The sequence below is a fragment of the Sinocyclocheilus anshuiensis genome, unplaced genomic scaffold (assembly GCF_001515605.1).
Source record: "Sinocyclocheilus anshuiensis isolate Anshui unplaced genomic scaffold, SAMN03320099.WGS_v1.1 scaffold80, whole genome shotgun sequence".
Lineage (NCBI taxonomy): Eukaryota > Metazoa > Chordata > Actinopteri > Cypriniformes > Cyprinidae > Sinocyclocheilus > Sinocyclocheilus anshuiensis.
The window spans coordinates 69,979-80,911 of record NW_015554102.1 but is presented as its reverse complement, the minus strand read 5'-3'; the positions used below and the strand labels follow the sequence as shown (position 1 = coordinate 80,911).

Sequence of the window (10,933 nt, the reverse complement as noted above, 5' to 3'; positions counted from 1 at the left end):
CAGCAGGAACCGAGCGAACTGCAGGCAGAAACGTGCACCCAGACCCGACACAGACTACAGCGCACATGCAGCTTGAAGAAAGTTTGAAAGAAAGTTGTTTTATTTTATGAATAAGTCAGTTGTGAGAAGTTGGGGCCGTAGTGTGGGTGGTGATTTTTTTGAAGGGGGAGGGGCAAACAGGCCGTTTTGCTTTGATCTACATTCCTGAAGTTTAAAGAACCTTTGATAAGACCATGGATGATATGAGGGCTTTCCTTTTAGATGGTTTTGCAGTCATTATTTTTATATTAAGTTATTATAATTGGATGAGCTGGCTTTTAGTGCGTTTTGGACTGTAAATACATGCCATGTTATGTTTATCCAGGGCTGTTATTAAAGTCAGTGGTGTGTGGTAGATTTATGAAATGAGGAGACAGTCACCCTTCCTTTTTTTTTCATGTTATATTTCTACATGATGTGCCTTTAAACCAAAAACTGTGTAAACATGAAACACTGTTTACCTTTACACTATAATCGGGCAACTAGTACTGTAATATTTGTGTATTTCTATAAAGTCTCATTTAGTTGTAGATCACTGTTTCAAGTCGAAAGTAGTGATGTTTGAGTGGGTGAGCAGTTTATTCTGTAAGGTTTATGAATTCACACCATTTTGACCAATTCAGTGCTATTTGCCAACCTTTTTCGAGCACGATAGGTGGCAGTTGTAATGATAATGTTGTTATAATTGACCGATTGTCAACAGTAATTGACCCATCATAATAAGATACGTCCTGTCGTGTGACTTTTCCCAGTATTTTTCAGTACGCCCCAATGAAACAATATTACCTTATAGAAATGAGCGATTTTGACACTAATTGATATTGTTTTTATACTGTTACATAACTGCTAAGTTATTGTCTAATCAGTTTTTTTAAGGAGGCACATAAATAAAAATGTCTGTTGTTCTTTTGACACTTCTTAACTTTAAATTATAACTAAAAATAGCAAAGAAATATTCATTACTCCACATTTACTCCTTGTAGTTGGCTTTATTTAATTTTGTGTCTGAGGTATTATATAGGCATTTGTGAGACTGGGCTGAGTGAGTGGGCCTAATGTTTGAGAAAAATATTGAATTTAGAAAAGTATATTCATATAGTGTGTATATTATAGGATATTTAGGTATATTGATATACTACTCTGGTAAAGTATTTGAGGTATTTTTATGTTCCTGCCCATCTAAGGAATTAAATTGAGTTTTTTAAAAGCTGCATTTCTGCCTTTTTTAACTGATCTATTCAGAACTAGAGAAGGGAATCGTTTTATTGGCTTTATGATCTCACTGGCCTCTTTTTTTTCTTTTCTTTTTTTTACTTTGCTAATTTGCCCTTGAGCAGACACTTTTTCTTCCAATGCAACTTAAATTACACTAGCTGTAGTTCCAGTCCCCCTAGAGCAGCTTAAGTGACTGCTCAAGGCTACTATGGTAATGGAGCAGGTGCAGGATCTCTGAGATTTTTTTTGGTCAACCCTACATGAGTCTCATCTTGGAACCCTTGTGCAGTAGCAGCCTAGATGCTTAAACCTCAGTCTGCCCCTCGAGAGAGAAACCTTTGCATTAATGCTGAATATTTCATGGAGTGGAGTGTCACACATCTTTAGTAATATTCTCAGTATAACAGTATAGTCATTTTTGTGTGAACCTTATCACAAACACCTCGCTTACCCAGAGCTTTATCCTCTCTGCAGTTTTATCTCTGTTGCTCACTTCCACATTTTCTTTCCAAGAAGTGCAGGAGGTTTGCAGATGAAGTATGACAGTCGGTTGCTGGACACACACTCACTCACACCTCAGTTGTTCCCATGTCGAAGCACATGACAGCTTCCAGATGCAGTAACATTGAGATCTGTTTGTTTAGATTAAACTCCACAGCTGAGGGATAGATTAGTTCTGGTTGGCCAGGTTCTGTGCTGGGAGATGTCGGCCCAGTGTCCATTACGATGCATGTTTATGTTTCGTTTGGAACAGTCTTTTGCTAGCGACCTCCAAATGACCCTTCGTTGAAGCTCTTGTCTCTTACTTTCCCTTAAGTTCAGCTTGAATGGGACTCAGTGTGATCTCATGTTGGCTTTCATCACTTGCCACTGAGGGCTGTTACGCTCCAACCATTATAATTTGTTTGGTTGCTCTACAGATCAGCATTACATGATTGATGTAGATAATGTTGTCATAGCTTTCGAGACACTGGCTGAATCCTCTCGCTGATCTGATATGAATGTAGCTTTGATGTTTTGTAGGCTAATGTTTGGAGTTGTGGAGATTTGTGGACCTCTAGCAAACTTCTTCAGGTTTGTGCAGAAAGAGTAATAAATATATTTCTATATACTTATTTTATAAATGAATATATATTAAACATATATATTTAAATATCAAAAAACATAAATGTATTTTATTTGATTATTTTAAAAAAATCTAAATAATGGCTTTGACTTTGCTGTTATTGTAGATGACCTTTTTTTTATTGTAGATTAAATGAGTAGCCATCTTTTTTGTTTTCAAAATCACAGGCTCCAAGTTTTTAAAGAAAATACCAGCACCGCCTGAATTTAATTAAAACAGTTTCACATAAACATTCGCCTTCCCCTCCTGACCGCTTTTGAGAGGGACCGCTTTCAAAGTGAAATCATTGAGATATCAGGGTTTGGGTTGTCCCATTCTCTTGTGTGGGGGTGTAGCATGAGCCTCTGGGCCACAAGGCTTCGTCCCTTAGGACCGGAGGTCATCGAGTGGAGACTCCACTATTTAAAAGCTAACCTGATACTGGCTACATGACCTGGGTGCAGAGTGAGGGGTTCCAGCTAACGCCAATGATGATGAGAGAAGGTTTACTACTACGCTAGCCCTCCTGTGGAAGAGGAGTTGATCGATTTAAAGGTAATAAATGAGTAATTTAACCAGCAAGATATTTTTATACACCCAGCAGGGGGCAGTGTGAATTTATTAGATTGGTGATCAATGTGCAGTTAATCTGGAAGATGTGTAACTTGGGTTATTTTAATCACTTGTTTGTCTTTTTAGTGCAGATTTGATGTTTTTCACTGTGTTTTATGAGTAGAGCCATTCAATTTTCTCTCTTCAGGTGTTTACTCTTTAAGTTCTTTCATTTGACGTGAATTGTAGGCTGAAAATGCCTTTGCATTCAACAGGTGTGGACATATTGACAAACCTCCCCTGGTTTCCTAGTGAAACATGAGGACGGTTAAGAGTTAGCGGTGTGGAGGAGTGTATAACCTGCAGTTCATGTTGGGAAGAAGTCCTCTTTTAATATGAAGGAAGTGGCTGAAGAATGTGGCCTCCCCGCATTGTGTTGAAGAGATGGGGATCTAGTGGAATTCTGCCTGTTTGGATGTGCTCAGGAAGGCTTGGACACACATGGCTGAACTGTAAGGGATGTATGTGCAGCCCTGAGGGCTTTAAGGGGTTTGAAGTTTGAACTAGATTTCTTCTTTCTAAGATTGGAGAACTGGGGTCTGTGTGCCTGCCCTAAAACCTTAGTACTTCATGTAAAAACATTGTAGAGATAGCGATAGAACTAATAATTATGATAACAGTTAAAAAGCAACTGTGATGGCTAATATAGATTACATTTAGATGGACTAGATTTCTACATTTTGTGGAAAACTCGCTGCCACAATGCTGGAGTGCTGTTGGGGATTCTCAGTAGTGGTGGGCGATATGAGCTAAAATTCATATCACGATATTTGATTATTATCAATGTTGTAAACATTTGTGCTGCTTAATATTTTTGAGGAAACTATTTTTTCATGATTCTCTTATGAATATTTGAATTGGTCCTTTGTGTCAGAGCACTGGAGTTCGTCAGAAATAGAACGCGGCATCAGTTTACTGTCATGGATTTATCGCAACGTGTCGCGCCGCATCCACAGCAGTGAGCATCACTGGATTCTATTTGCTTTTGTCACATCGCGCCGCTCGCGTCTGGTGTAGACACGTTGTTTTGGTATTTGTGAATCTTAAGTATATTCGTAATCTGCTTTACGTTTACCAGACTCTGGAAGTCCTTTCACAAACTTGTAACTTACATGCTTAGAGCAGAACCATGCATCGTTCATTTATATCTCTTTACATGGCTCCTTGCAATACAACTCTGATTCTTCAATCGCGCCATCTAGTGATCTGTTATTGATACAACTTCTACAACTGATAACGGAGCACTCAAGCGGGTACTGCGAGTCATGTTGAGGTAATTAAAATATGTCAAATTAATATTTTGCATTCAATTATTTACTTATCAGGCAAGTGGCCGCATGATAAGCTGGAAATTATGCAGTGTAGTCTTTATCACCCTGCAGAGGTTTCTTTTGCAAAATTATCTACTGACTGTACACTATCCCTCAGTTTGGGAACCACTGGAGTAGGCGATTTGTGCTCTATTAATGTGGCCTGTTACAATGCTCTATGTGTTTGATTACTAATGCCTGTGTAGTACGGCGCTGCACACAGAGGACAAAAACGTTCAGCCTCGACTCTTTATCGTCATTTGTGTTAAAATTTGCAAAGCGTACCAAATTGAACAAAACTATATAAATGCAAAATTTTAATTCATGAATATATAATGGTATCCACGATATAGCAAAATCCATATCATGGAACAACATAATACAGTATTGTAATAATACAGACTCACTTTCATACCGGTATAGCGCCCACCCCTAATTCCCAGGGTGTTGCTGTATGGTTGCTAGGGTATTCTGATTGGCTGCTAGGGTTTTCTACATGATTTCCAGTAGAGCTGAAATGATTAGTTGACATTATCGACAAGAAAGAAAATGCAGCCTAGACAAATATTTTTGTTGTCGAATAGTCAGTTGATCTAATATGACTTAATTTAAGTGCCTGTAATAATGTGGTTTGACCAGTGTGGCGCTGTAGCGCAAAACTGTAATTCAGCTCTCCCGGATGCAATTCAATAGAAGAAAACATGGCGCTTATGAGAATTGGTCGGAGTGCAAACAAAGCCAAATCAGTAGAGTGTAGGAAAGTTTTACAAAACTATAGACAAAAAAATGTTGTCGTGTAAAAGCCCCGATATACTCAATGCAAAGTTATTTTTCATTCTTCGCTTAGGGGTAAAAATAAGTTTGATATATGCAAACAGCGGTTTACTGTTAGCATGACAAACATGACAGCGGTGAAAAAATAGCAGTTAAGAAAGCATCTGATCATAGTGATATATGCAGTGTTGGGAAGGTTACTTTGGAAATGTAATAGGTTACAGGTACCGCCTTTTACTTTGAGATTGATCTGAAGTTCAATGCAGATTTAAAATCATAAGAAATAGTTTACTTTTTTGAAACCAAATCTTTGCATAACTACAGGAAACACTGCATCTAACAATGGTTTGGGAAAAAAATTAATTAAAAAATACAAAGTAATAATAAATAAAAGCATATACTTAAATATGGTTATCTAATAAGCATGTGTCCTATTCTGTGTACTAAATATCTCAGAGTAGTCAGTGCAATTTGGGAAAGAAATCAATTAAATCTGTATGTGGATGTGTGTAAATATTCAAATGTAATCCCCTTTGTAATCTTTAACGTTTTCATAAGTAACTGTAATTTAATTACACATTTTTTCTTAGTAACTGTAACTGATTACAGTTACATTTATTTTGTAATTAAATTACGTAACGCTGTTACATGTAACTAGTTACTCCCCAACACTGGATATATGTTTGCACCAGCTCTGCAATCAGCACTTTAGTCACGTCACAACACATTAATAATACTTTATATAGCATATATATATAACACTTTATGCAATAGATTGCTTTAAAGTAAGCAGTGGTAATTTTCTCCAATGTGGAGTTACAGTAGTTAATATACAAAATACAAATAAAATACTACATTAACATGATAGTTTGATTTGCATGGATTAATGCTTGATCTGGCTCAGGACTGTTTTCATTCAGTTGTGAATAAAATAGTATTTCCAAAAATAAAACGTCTGATCACTTATCTTAATTTTGTTCCATATCCATATGGCTTGCATAAGGAGATTTAAGGCAGAATGATACATCAGTCAGTTACATTTTTATGCATTTTATTAAATAGTGAATGAGACTGTCTCTCTTTCTGTCATCTCGTTTTGTGTGCCAAATATATTTTTGTATTGTAAAAAATAATTATGGTTGCTAAGTGGATACAGCGACGTTCTAGTCCCATCGAAATCGAGGTCCGAACAAGGTCCCGTTCTCAAATGGAGCTCTATGGGATTTTTGCCTGTTTTCTCCACCAGGTGAAATTTGTAAGTCTGATTGCTTAGAAAAGTAAAAGTACAGTGTATTTTAAACAGTCTATGCAAATTGAGGGACCTATTCATTTTTTTAGCACATAAGATGACAGTTTAAAGATGTTTAATGTCACAGTTCCCCAATAAAGATTTGATGGTAGCATTTTGGCAGTTGACTGTACAAAACTCACTGCCACAATGCTAGGGTGGTGTTGTTGAATATGTGGCTGCTAGGGTGTTCTGGGTGGTTGCTAAGTGGATACTAGACTTGTGCCGGTATTCGGTAATGCGATATATCACGGTAATGAATATGCACGATATTGTTATCGTGGGCACTTCTAAATACCGTGAATAATTATCATATATATATATATATATATATATATATATATATACACATACATACATACATACATATATATATATAAAACGAATAAATAGGCCTATATGATAAACATATTTTTACTTAATAAATTAAGAAAGTGAAAAAAAACTGTGCAACAAGTAGCCTAGTATACAGAGTTTCGGTTCATTTTTGTGCTGCGCGAAAGGAAACAGACGACAGAAAGCGGCATCCTATTTTTCTTTAGGCCTATTTTACAAAAGCACAAAGATTTGTTTTTATTGTGAATGTACACAAATAAAGTTTTGGCTTGTCGTTTATATTGCTATAGCTTTTTATATTTTTAATTCTTGTTATTTTCTAAATACTCGCGTCGGCATTAGGCCTATTTCTGAATGAAACAATAAAATGCGACTTGTGTTTTTTCCCCCTAAAAAACTAATTTTTTTATACGCATAGCGTATTTTAACCATGCAGCAAACCTTTTTAAATATTTTGATAAATTACTGAAAAAATAAATAATTAAATGACTTTTTAAACCGTTTAACTGATTGTATTAATCAGTCAAAATTCTTACGGTCGGTTAACCGGTTAAACGGTTAAAAGGAACATACCTACTCAAGTGCTTTCTCAAATGTAACTATGGGACTTTTGAGCTTTTTTCACCAAGTGGAAGTTGTGAGTCTGATCACTTAGAAACACAAAAGTGCACTTCTTCTAAACAATCCACACTATTTGAGGTGCCATTCATGTCTATAGCACAAACGCTGTTGTACGAGGTACATGCAGTTTGTTTAATACTTAGAATTTCTCAAACATACATCTGATTATCATATATTACACTTTCTATAAATCATGATTTCTTCAGCGGCAACCTGGACAGTTTTAAAACTGACGCAAGTGTGGGGAAGACAGATACAAATAGAGCAACTCCCATCCACAACCGGCATCCTGACAGCCCTCCAATTCCTGTGTTTATATTCTGCATACCTCCACTCCGTGTTATTCAAAAAACAGAGACACTGAAATGACGGAAAAGACTTGCGCTCTCTCTCTCTCTCTCTCTCTCTCACTCACTTTCTCCGACTCCCCTTCCCCTCTCTTTTCTTCCAAAAGGTTTTGCTGCACTTCAGCCCCCCTGTTCCGCGCTCCTCTCACTGACACCCCCCTCCTCCACCCACCTTCACTTGGGAGTCCAGCCCTGGGATGCCAGATGTATTACAGAGTGAAGCGCAGCAATGTAAACATGGGTGGTCCGGCCCTCCCCCTCTCCACCCTCCCTCTCTCTGTGGCCGAGGGGCAGAGGAGTTCAGCGAAAGAGAGCGAGAGGGGGAGGGGAGCGTAGTAGCAGAAGTGTTATTTGTGTTTTGGCTAGAACGGCCGTTTTTCTGCAATCTGCTGTTTCGGTTAATGCTTCATACGTATGGGCCAGGATGCTACAAAGTTATACTTCGGCCCACACCTAGACCAGTTTCCATTTAGTTCTTTGGGAATGAATTTGTAAACTTGTGGTGAAAAGTGAAACTTTAAAACATGCTTGATGTAAGCTGCAAGAAGTTTTCGCTAATGTGTTTTATTGGCAACCAAGAAGGATTTTTAGATTTTTAATATATATATATTTTTTTAGCACATAAATATAAGACCATCATGGAAATGATTAGTGCATCTGTTGCAGTTTTTAATTAAAGTATTAGCTAATTTAGATTAGCAGTGGTTATTGCACAGACTCCTGTAATAAGCCAGTCAGAAAGCTCTATTCTAGAAAGCCATGTAATAATAAGTGATACATTTATTTTAAAACCCTGGCTAACTGGAAATGTCCCAGTGATATCTTATTTTGCCAAAACTCACCGAATGTTTCGGTAGGTGCGCACACAGTACCACCCCCCAAACTTGAGAGTGCACCAACCCACACACACACTTTTCCCCATGCTTTTTGTTGCAGTGCGATCCAGTTCATTTGAATAGTTTTTTCTTAAGGGGAAGGGACTTGAATGAAGCCAGCAACGTGGAAAAATCTACCCATTCAGGCCCCTCTGAATGTACATCTCTGGATTGCAGTAAGCTGTATTTGTAGGCAGCGGACTGCTAAATACATCCATTTTTCGTGGTGCAGATCTGGACAGGTGATTAGCATAATTAGAGGAGAGCTGGCCATACATATGGTAATGCTGTGTGGAGTAAATGGCAGCTGCGGTGTAAAATTTGTGTCAGGGGTCGAACAGGCTGCTCGGGGGCATTGTGCAACAGCTTTGGGTCAGGGATTCTCTTTCCCTCACTTTTTCTTTTTCTCTCACTTTCACTTTCCCTCTTTCCCACCATTCGTATCTTCTCTGCGAAAGGCGGAAAAGTGAAGAATGGTGAAGTTAACGTATGGACCCATTACAACTATTTACGGATATGCTACCTATTTGTATCGCTATTAAAATTAGTGTGTAGAAACAGTAACTTATTTTCCCCGGAACCTCCCCGATTTTCTTAGTACGAATGAAACTCGTTGGTTTAGATGCGAGAGTGCCGGTTGGTGGTATGTCGAAGCCGTCTGCCATTGACTGGGCTGGTTGCAGTGTGCTGCGGTTTGTTCTTGGAGTTGAGCGGGTTGTGCGAGGGAGAGAGTTCATGCCGCTATGACCCTGTGCAGAAACTTCTGTGCGACCACAGGGGGTCTCTCTGAGTTGGAGTCTAATCCAGCTAATCCCGCCCGCAACACAGTCATAAAAAGTGCCTCCCTGTGCAGGCATTGCCACACACAGCCCCTTCCTCCAACCCCTTAATGTTATGCAACAAACTGAATGGGCCCAGTGGAGGCACCAACACACACTGACATGCACACCAGATTCACTGGCTGCCATGCTGCTCCGCACCCCTTACACACCTGTGGGTTGTAGACAAATATGGAAAATTTTGGTTTTACATTTAAACCAATGTAAATGTTTTTGCTGTCTAAAGTAGCAACATATTAGTTAACGAAAAAGATTATCGGTTGATTTTTTGTGATTTATTTGTAGGTGTCTTAGCTACTGCACCAACTTTCTATTATTTTGCTGTGTTGCCTTTTGTTGTGCTGTGATGAATTTAAGTTAATTCTTATGTTCATAGAGATCATATCTTGAAACAGCTTATTATTGTTGTTGTTTTTGTTATTATTCATAATTTAAATTCATAATGTTGTAATATTAATTCTTTTAAATTATTGTAATTATAAATTCTGTTAAAAATGATTACTTTTTATAATAACCTACTTTATTATTATTATTATTATGTTTTTTAAGGACAGAGTTTTAAGAAGATTATTATTTGTTTCAGATTAATTTAATTTAATTCATTAATTATATATATATATTTTTTTTTTTGTGAAAAGTGCGCTTATTAACAAATATTATTTTGAATTTATTTTGAACAATGTATACTGTACATTGTCAAGCATTCTGTCACATTGCGTTAGACATGACTTGCTATTCAAGAACTGTTTCGACTGATTCATAGATTGAGTTGTTCAAAATGGATTTCAAGTCTGTTTCATGAGTCTTTTAGACTGGTTCATTAAAAAGAATATTATGTTATTAAGAACTGCTTCTCAAGTCCTTATCCTACTGTTTTTTAATTGATTAACGCATATGGTTCAAGATTGTAGGGCTGAACGATTTTGGAAAATAATCTAATTGGGATTTTTTTTACCAATATTGCGATTGCGATTTAATATGTAATTATTTTTTAAAGCTCTTTATGTTCTGTATTATTCAACAAAGACAAGCTATAAATCATTGTATAGTATGACCAACACAATATTAGATAGATTAAACATAAATGTTCTTTTCTGTAGGCCAGCCTATATGTTATGATGAAATTAAGTGATGCATGAATTGATATGAATGACATTTTTATTTAACAACTACAATCACAGTATATTGACTGATTTGTTGAACTTCCAACCTTGTAAGCGCATGTAATAATTATCACAACATAAAGAACTGACAAATAAGCCTGGTGTAAACATTAATATGAAAGTCAGTAACAAATCACACAAACCCCGCAACACATTCATAAAAAGTGCCTCCCTGTGCAGGCATTGCCACACACAGCCCCTTCCTCCAACCCCCCCACCTAAAAAAGCCGCCATAAGCTACACCATCCCATCACGTTGCGACCCCAGCAACCGTTCCTCCCGGCCCTGCAGCCGCGTGATTGGCGTAGTCGGCGGGATGAAGTGGTGGGCGGTAGGGGAGCTTGCGGTAGTGTGGAGTTATGTCATGATCTTGAAGGGGTTGGATGCAGTGGTCTTGGCGGTGGTGGAG

The 10,933-nt window shown here is 37.6% G+C and overlaps 1 protein-coding gene across 1 annotated transcript in view; it reads left to right on the top strand.

Moving 5' to 3' along the window:
• ptch1 (patched 1) overlaps positions 1-10,933 on the top strand; it is a 63,238-nt gene that overhangs the window by 3,111 nt on the left and 49,194 nt on the right. The gene's annotated exons all lie outside the window — the stretch shown is intronic.